Below are 9,551 nucleotides of genomic sequence, written 5' to 3'. Positions count from 1 at the left end.
GCCACTGATGTTAGAATCAGAAAAAATACTTTGGTGGTATTCTGGTATTTTCTTATTCTGGTCTAGCTTCACCATCAGTCATTTCTATACCTGAGTTAATGTTACTACTGCTGAGTTAAGGTTTTTAACCTGAACTAAAAGCAGTCTGCAGGGCTGCAAAATAGAAGAAAGGTATTACCAGAAATGGCTAACAGGCAGCAAAATTGTAGAGGAAAGGATAATTTGAATAGTGGAACATTAAGACCATTAACAAGGTGAGAGGGTCATTAATGCCTATGGGAATGAAGAGAAATTAGTAGGGACCAGGTAGATTATAATGAGCCATGAAATCAATTGACTCCCTGAGTTCTGCCAGAAGAGAAATGCCACTGAGGTTTGTGTAGAGGAGGAATCAAAGGGGAGACAACTGCACCACTGTATACCCCTTAGATCCACCCCTGCAGATATGCTTTGTGTGTAGTTTATATATATAAAATTACAATATAAATTGCACTAAATTACAATCTCTGTGGGTGTGTACACACATTGTAATTTAGTGAGTAGTGCCAGGGATAAGATAGTTTATTTACCAAGAAGGTAAAAGCATTAGTACTATATCTTTCTTTCAAATAATGATTTGTAGAAACTTTAAGTTGATTTATATAAAGCTCCACTTCACATAGTTGGTTATAACCTTTCTGCTTCAGCCCAAAAATGATGCTATCAAAATCCTACAAGCTTTGAAATATATAAATAAGCCTCATCTAATAGTTGATAAACAACTACCTTAAAATGTAAGATGCTTTCATTTTAACAAACATAGTTACTTACAAAAACTGAAAATGAAGAGACTATTACAATGCAGTATGACTAGTTCCTTAAAATGTTTTCCAACCAGTGACCTTCCTTCTTTGCAAAATATCCATTGATATTGAAACTAACTTTCATGAATATGTTGAAACTGATTCAAAGGAGAATGATAAATAGTAAAATAAAATCATTGAAACTCTGGGAATATTTACAGTGGTAATAATAAGATCAGGAGCATTACTCTGAATAGGGTACAAGTAATGTAAGTACCATCCTTCTAATGTAAAAGTTTACAAGCATCATCCAATTTCAAAACTGAACATGTTTACAATTGGTCTTTCCTAAAACCTCTGCCAAGCAAATTTAATTCATCTGTCTTTCTAGTAAGAGCTCTTGTGCTGGCTTTTTTAGATAGAAATGGCAATGCAGTATAGTTTTTCAGTATAGCTTTTGCTCAGGATAAATAATACCCTCTTGCTGAATAGAGGTTGTTCCACTGCCTTAAGAATAGCCATTATCCCTTCCTAAAATAATCCAGCTCCATTTCCAATTGAAATGAGGAGCATCTGAAGCAAACATTGTGTAGTGTATATTTAATTATAAAGATGGGAGAAAATTGAGAACAGTTCCTCATAACTTTATGAGCTACATTACACTTACCTGGATCGAATGATAATATGGTTCTTAAAAGGCAAAACAACTGGATAAGGGAACTGAATGGGTTTTGCTCAGTCGGAAGGTTTAGCAGCTTTAGAAGGAGAAAAATTATAGATTTCTATGGCCAGTCATCCATAATATAAGTCTAACAAGGAACCCTAGCCCTGTTACTAAAAGACAGGGTGGTCCTTTTAAATCCAGAACCTTTCAGTCACGGCCGGCTGGTCAAGTAGGGGTTAAGACTCAAGGCCTGCCAGCCAGTCAGGTGACAGGAAGAGGAAGGCCAGGATCCTACAAATGGCAAGTGGAGAAGGCCAGAGGGGCAGCAGAGAGGGGGACTTTCAATGACTATGGTGTTGTGGTTGCAGTCTTTTTCAGAAGAATATGCCATACTGTAAGCCAGAAGCATGATCATCCAAAGTAAGTAGGCATGTTGCCTCTCTTATTTTTTTATTATCATTTTTCCATTATATGGCCATAGAAGCCTATGTTATGGATGGGATGTTAATAACTGGAGGATCAGGCTGAGGCTATTTGGGGAAGGAGGAGGCCTCACTGGGGGGGCCCACTGCAATGTGGGGACTCCAGCACCAGAGAGGGTGTGGTATTCGGGGGTGAGCAGACCCCAACACCAGAGAGGGTGTGGTATTCGGGGGTGAGCAGACCCCAACACCAGAGAGGGTGCAGGAGCCCAACTGAGTTGTTGGGTTTTTTGTTTTTTTTATTTGAGAGCTAGAGCCTTAGAATCAAGCCCTGACCAGTGGGTTTTTGACTGACAGGCCCCAGCTAGAGAGAGAAGGGGTAAGCCCACAGTGACTGAGACCCCACATAAACAGGAATTTATAAATACCATCTGTGAGGCTTGGGCTGCAGTGTAGGGGAGGAGCAGAACTGTAGATAGTGCCCCCTGGCATCGGAGCAAGAAATGTGCAGCCTCCCACCTAATTAAGATCATTAATTAATCAACAACAAGGCATGGCAGAAGAGAAGGCAGGCAGTTGGCCCAGAACAGGTGGGTGGGGCTGTCAATAAATGGACCCGGAGTAGGCCCCTGCTACAATAAGGAACACTGATACTAAGATAAATATTAAAATAGCCAATAGGGTAGTATTACAGTCTCGCTGTGAAAAAACATGCCATAGCAGTGGCTACAAGTTGTCATAACTATTGCTTGTTTGATTTTTTTTTTTTTTTAATTTCTCTTTAAATAATGCCATCTCCAGCAGCATGTTGTCCTGAATGCTTGCAGAATGACTTGTTCCTCTCTGTTCTTTACTCAGTGAGCATTTCTCACTGTCCCTTTTTGCACCTTCAGACCACTCCTACCTAACAGATAAAAAGATTACTTATTCTAGACTGTGACAGCTTGGGGTCCCCAGGAATAGCCGTGATGCCCCTCAGGCTATATGACCATGTCAATTCTGCCCTATGAGCACCTCCTTTTCTCACCTGCCATATCTTGTTGGTATACATAATAATTAGGGAGGCTGCCCTTGAGTTTCTAACTGGTCACAGTCCTGCTGGACCCCGCTAAATCCTGCAGGTTCTTGGACCCCCTACTGGGTCCAGCTTTAAGTTGGTGCTTCATAAGACACCCCAAGCCTTATAGGTTAGATGCGTGGCTCCAAAACCTCCCTAAACACTATTGAATCTAAACACTATTGATAAACTTGAGCATGAAAACTCTTTATGGCAAGGGCCACTGTTTCCATTCTGTAGGTCTGTCTACAAAAAAGAACCTGGTTATTGTTTGGTGGTTTGATCCAGAAGATGGGAAAGATCTATCCAAGTCCCCCAAACTCATGCTGCATCACTTTTTTTTTTTTTTTTTGTTATCTCCAAGATGAAAGTATGCCCAATCATTAATCAAGGACTGTAATACTTTTGGATTGACAAATTAGTAAGCGTTGATATCCTAAATCATATACATGAATTTATTAGTGCACCATATTACCTGCTATGAATGGTTTAAATTCTGTCTAGGAAATGAAAGATCTTGCTTTCTAACAAACTTAAAGAGCTGGAAGTTGGCAGGATTCTTGTAGGCGATTTAAAAGGCATCATTTTTTTTATTGCAAGTGATAGGACCCATCCACATTTTTCCCCATAGTATATCAAATATCAACTAAAAAAAAAACTCTGAAGGTTTCCTACTTTCCAGATATAGAGTTTTTAAAATACTTTGTTTTTGTATTTTCTTTTGATTACTTGTGACATTATATGCAAATATTCTATAAAACTCAGGGACATGACAGCAATAATCAATCCAGAATTGAAAAAGATTATGAATTGTAGAAGACTTAACATAGTTGGTTAATTAGCTAAAAAATCTGACCTTAGGTACTACCAATTATTTGATCATTTCTAAACACAAAATTATATTGAATTACAAGGAAGCCATCAATATAGGCTTTGATGGTAGGTTGATATTTTCTATTATGTACTATATGAATATTGATTAGAATCAACTAGGCATATCAATAGCATTGTTTAATTATAAATTTAAAAATAACATCATTTGGAGAGATCATTTTAAGAATACCTAAATGTGCTGATAAAGACTGAATATTGGAGGTTACCCTCTTCTGTTTCAGAGGGCCCCTCTACACATCCAGGTGGCAGGTGGCATGATTGGATCTAATGTATGATCCACACATTCAGCCTCCTGCCATGCCACATGTACACTAGGGCTGTGCAAAGCTTTGGATCGTGATTCAGATTCATAGATTATTCAGATAATTTGGAGGCCAAATCTATGAACCCAAATCAAATCAGTAGAAGCTTTAGGCTTTCCAAATTGATTCAGAGCTTCTGAATCAATTTGGAAAAGATTCGGAGATTCGGCCATAGGGTATAATGGGGAATCAATGAAATATCTATAACTTTGTTGTTTTTTGGCTGATTTAAATGAACTTCATACAGATGGTAGCTGCTGATGAGAGCATGAAGTCTTCCAAGTTTTAAGGTGATAGGTATAGGGACTTCTGGGAAACTGTACCTCAAATCCTGAAACCAAAACTTATGTCACATGTGTGTGTTAAGCCACAATGGGGTGAACATTGCAGAGATGGTAGCACTTGATGAGGCTACAAAGTCTGCCAAGTTTCAATGAGGTAGTGCAGGGGTTTCTGGGAAACTGCACCTCAAGCTGCTCACCAGCAAAACTCATTACATAGGTGACACTTTGTGTGTGTTAAGGCACAGAGGGGTGAAAACTGCAGTGGTGGTAGCTCCTGCTGCAGCTACAAAGCATGCCAGTTGTCATGGAGATAGGTCAGGGGGAGTCTGGGTTCTGGGGTCCTGCACCTCTGGCCGCAGGCAGGCAAAATTCATGACACGGGTGCTTGTGGGACTGTGTGTGTGTTCAGGTGTGCCCTTCCTGGTGCTGGGGACTCTGCACAACATGGCAGCGTGCCCCCGTGAGGCTTCCTCCTCCCTTACAGCCTTGGTCCAGTCCACCATTATAAATGACGGCAGGTCAAAATAACTTAGCTGACTCAACACCAGTAGCACCAGCAGCATCAAAGGTACCCAGACGGAACTGTCACAGAGCCTTTTACTTCTTGCTGTCAATTCCTTTATAAAAAGAAAGATGTTGTGGTGGATATATGTTACTCGTGGTGTGTGATGGCTTATCTTGTGTTTTTATGTTTATTATGAAAAAAATTAAGTAGTTAGAAAAATATATCTTAGGAAGCTTTTGGGTTGAAAAGCCCTTTGTCAGGCTGAAGAAGTACCTGCAGTTGGTGTGTCCTGGATGGAAGGAATAGTAAAGAATCCAGAGGCTGGCCTATAAGGCAATGCAGGCAAGAAAGCCAGTCAGTGAAAATGGAAATGGAGGCATCGGGGGGAAGGGATATGCTGGGGTGGAGGGGGACGTAGCAGTGCAGGTAAAAGTGCATTGGTACCTAGGGAGTCAGATGTCTGATTTTTGCCTGCCTGTGGCCAGAGGTGCAGGGCTCCAGAACCCACACTCCCCCTTCAGTTTTCATCCTCCTGTGCCTTAACACACACACAGTGTCACCTATGTCATGAGTTTTGCTTGTCAGCAGCTTGAGGTACAGTTTTCCAGAAACCCCTACACCTATCTCCTTGAAACTTGGCAGGCTTTGTGGCCTCAGCAAGTGATACCATCCCTGCAATTTTTACCCCACTGTAGCTTCACACACACGTGATCCGAGTTTTTTGCTTTCAGAACTTTGAGGTGTGGTTTTTCAGAAACCCCTGCACCTATCACCTTGAGACATGGAAAGCTTCATGCCTTCAGTATTGTCTACCATCCTTGAAAGTTTCATCTGAATCAGCAAAAAAACAACACAGTTATAGATATTTCATTGTTGTTTTTTTTTCTCTCCATTATACCCTATGGAAGAATCTCTGAGTTGCCAAATCTTTTCCGAATTGATTCAGTCGAATCAAATAAAGGGATTCAGAGCTCCAAATGGAATCAGGTATATCCAAATTGCTGAATCCAAATCTGAATCAAATAGTTGCCTATTCATACAGGCCTAATGTGCACTGCAGTAGGCATGATTGTGGGATTGCTCATTAGATCCTATCATGCTTTATTGCCTGCAGCTGCTTCTAGCTACAACAGCAGAGACAACAGAGTTACTCTCACTGTTAGGTAATTCTGCAGGGGCAGGAAGGGTGATTACTGGCAGTAACATTACTAGCAGCAATTCTACAGACTGGCTTTCAATGTTGTGAAGGGAGTAGAGGGAGACATGAGTAAAACCCCGAGAGACAGGAGTGGGAGGTGCTTACATCTGGTGCAGCAAGAAGCTGACTCAGTGGGGAGGACTGGTTGCTGAAGTTTTGTAGAACATGCTCCTTCTTGATTGACAGGACGAGCACTGGAGTTGGCAGTTCTGGCCCTGGACAGTGGCAGAGAGAGAAGCAGCAGTGGATGATGGCAACAGAACTGGAAGTGACTGGAGTTGTCAATTCCCTGTGGAGGACAGTGGAGAAGGGACTGGGCTCCTGGAGCAAAAGGGAGTCAGAAGAGCCCTATCCATGCCTGGGGTGCAGCCTGACAGGGAGTTGACCAACCCAGAGGAGCCAGTGAGACAGAAGCTGGAGATGGTGGAGAAAGCCAAAGGGGAAAAGCAACTATCACCTGGGGACTGTGAGTCTTAAAGGGGCCCTTCCCCTCTTGAAGCATAGGGTTGGGGGTTTTTTTTTTGGGGGGGGGGGGTTCCTTCTTATGTTTTTTTGTTTGTTTTTTTTTCCTGGACTGTGTTACAAGGGGTGAGGGAGGGGTTGAGAGATTGTCTGTCCCAGTGCGGAGGAGGTTGAAGTAAAAGTTTTCCCTAAGAGAAGGCGTTGACCCCAATACAGGGTTTGGACCCAGGGTCACCACTGGGATGAAAGGGTGGTAGTTTAATGTTTTGCAGGCTGTGAAAAGATATGGCTATGAACTGACACACTACCATGAAGGAGGAATTTGATTTGAGTTTGTTCCAGTACTGGATTTGGTTTTTTTTTTTTTCTTTTCAGTGAGGATCTCTCGATGGAAACGAATTGTCCCAAGTAGAAGGGCAAATTGATTGGTGATTACCTCTTTCTGAGACTTAGGATGGACTCATTTAAATTGATTTATTTGCATCTGAGTGGAAAATTGATTTATATTCATCCCTGTTTTGACTTTGACTGAATTGATTTAAATTAAGGGACATGGGTATTGCAAAGGGACTAATATAAACTGTTTGCTGTTCAGGCTTGCCTGAATTATAGACTGAAGGGAAGCTGGGCTAAGTTGAGACCATTAGAGGTGGCCAACAACCCACTGACCTCAATACCCACTGACCTCAAGGCACAGAGAATCTCCATCTGTTGGGACATGGTAAAATTGGTGTGTAAGGGGGGGGGAGGAGCCCCAAAAAGAAGACTTATCTAGGTAATCCAAGAAGGTCATTACTCAGCCTGCTTCCACCTCCCAATCAGTAACCAGAAACATAAAGGGTGTGGAATGCATGAGAAGGGCATCACAGGCTAGGTATTCACAGAACCTTACAGATCTCCCCACAGCTCACCCCAACAAGGTGCCAGGTCATTGGGGACCATGGCCATATAGCATCCATACTAGACAAAGGTGTCCTTGAATCTCTTGTTTTGCCCACCTATAGAGCAGTTTCCATTATCAAGAATGGAATATACACAACATCAATAACCAGTGGCAATGATACACAAAAAATTAGGAAAGGAAATGAAAAGGTACCATATCAAATTGAAATTGCATACATACCTTTAGGTCAACATCAATTCATAAACTCTCTAAACTAAAATGAATCAGGACTGTAGGGATACTCACCATGTTATCACAAATGATGTACTTAGGATCTTTAGTAATCCCAAATGATCAGAACCTTGATTAAATTTCACCCTAACGTTGCCAGTGGATTGTTAATTGATTTGATACTCACAAAACATCTGTACTGTTCAACTGTCTTTACTCCTCAATATGCCATTAGGGTGAAAGAACAGGGGACCCAGCCACAAATCACTGATGTCAGGATCTGTAACAGCCTAAATACCTCATGATCAGTTTCATCAACAACTCTTAACATAATCCTCATGGATACTTTATATTCAACATTTGTTAGGAAGAAATCATCAACTATAATCAAGTCCATACAGTGTAGTCTTTATAATCACACTGATAGTATGAAGGATAAGGGTGAATAAATTCTTTAGATTTAAGAAGTTTTCCACTTACTCTCCCATCATCTTATTACAATAACCTTTCCAGAAATAAGTGATTGGATATACATTAATTGCAAGTCAAAATAGTTTCAAGGTTTCATAGTTGGTAGGGTCGAAAGGGACCTTGAGATCATGAAGTCCAACCCCCTGCCATGGGCTGGAAAGAATGCTGGGATCAAACAACCCTGGCAAGGTGATTATCTCACCTCCTTCTGAAGACCCCCATGGTAGGAGCAAGCACCACTTCCCTTGGAAGTTGGTTCCAGATCCCAGCCACCCTGACTGAATGTCTAGTCTGAACCTACTAGGTCCCACAGGGCTCGGTCCTTTGACCGATACTCTCCAATGTCTTCATCAGCGACTTGGATGAGGGAGTGAAGTGTACTCTGTCCAAGTTTGTGGATGACACAAAACTGTGGGGAGAAGTGGACACACTGGAGGGCAGGAAACAACTACAAGCAGACCTGGACAGGTTGGACATATGGGCAGAAAACAACAGAATGCAATTCAACAAGGAGAAATGCAAAGTGCTACACCTAGGGTGGAAAAATGTCCAGCATACCTAGTGCCTAGGAAATGACCTGCTCGGTGGCACGGAAGCGGAAAGGGATCTTGGAGTCCTAGTGGACTCCAAGATGAGCATGAGTCGGCAGTGTGACGAAGTCATCAGAAAAGCTAATGGCACTTTATCGTGCATCAGCAGATGCATGACAAACAGATCCGAGGAGGTTATACTTCCCCTCTATCGGGCGCTGGTCAGACCGCAGTTGGAGTACTGCATGCAATTTTGGGCGCCACACTTCAAGAGGGATGTGGATAACCTGGAGAGGGTCCAGAGAAGGGCCACTCATATGATTAAGGGCTTGCAGGCCAGGCCCTACGAGGAGAGACTGGGGCACCTGGACCTCTTCTGCCTCCGCAAGAGAAGGTTGAGAGGCGACCTTGTGGCTGCCTATAAATTCATCACGGGGGCACAGAAGGGAATTGGTGAGGTTTTATTCACCAAGGTACCCCTGGGGGTTACAAGAAATAATGGCCATAAACTAGCAGAGATCAGATTTAAACTAAACATTAGGAAGAACTTCTTCACAGTTCGAGTGGCCAAAGTCTGGAATGGGCTCCCAAGGGAGGTGGTGCTCTCCCCTACCCTGGGGGTCTTCAAAAGGAGGTTAGATAGGCATCTAGCTGGGGTCATCTAAACCCAGCACTCTTTCCTGCCTATGCAGGGGGCCGGACTCAATCTATTGAGATCCCTTCCGACCCTAACATCTATGAATATATTCTCAGTCAACCTATGGCCGTTATTCCTAGTTACTCTTGGTAGTGCTCGGGGGGAACAGGGTCTCTCCCATTCCCCACTGGTCCCCCTTGGTAAGTTTATAGATGGCCACCAGATCCCC

The 9,551-nt window shown here is 42.4% G+C and overlaps 1 long non-coding RNA gene across 1 annotated transcript; it reads left to right on the top strand.

Moving 5' to 3' along the window:
* Window positions 1–1,775: 1,775 nt before the first annotated feature.
* LOC132251264 (uncharacterized) lies at window positions 1,776–8,073 on the top strand. The gene is made up of 3 exons (XR_009463220.1): window positions 1,776–1,866; window positions 6,295–6,574; window positions 6,946–8,073. It is a non-coding gene; the product is annotated as an uncharacterized LOC132251264 (long non-coding RNA).
* The last annotated feature ends 1,478 nt before the right edge of the window (window positions 8,074–9,551 follow it).

This window comes from Alligator mississippiensis, chromosome 6 (genome assembly GCF_030867095.1).
Source record: "Alligator mississippiensis isolate rAllMis1 chromosome 6, rAllMis1, whole genome shotgun sequence".
Taxonomy (NCBI): Eukaryota; Metazoa; Chordata; order Crocodylia; family Alligatoridae; genus Alligator; species Alligator mississippiensis.
Note: the sequence above shows the minus strand (reverse complement) of the source record. Positions and strands in the feature narration are given on the sequence as shown.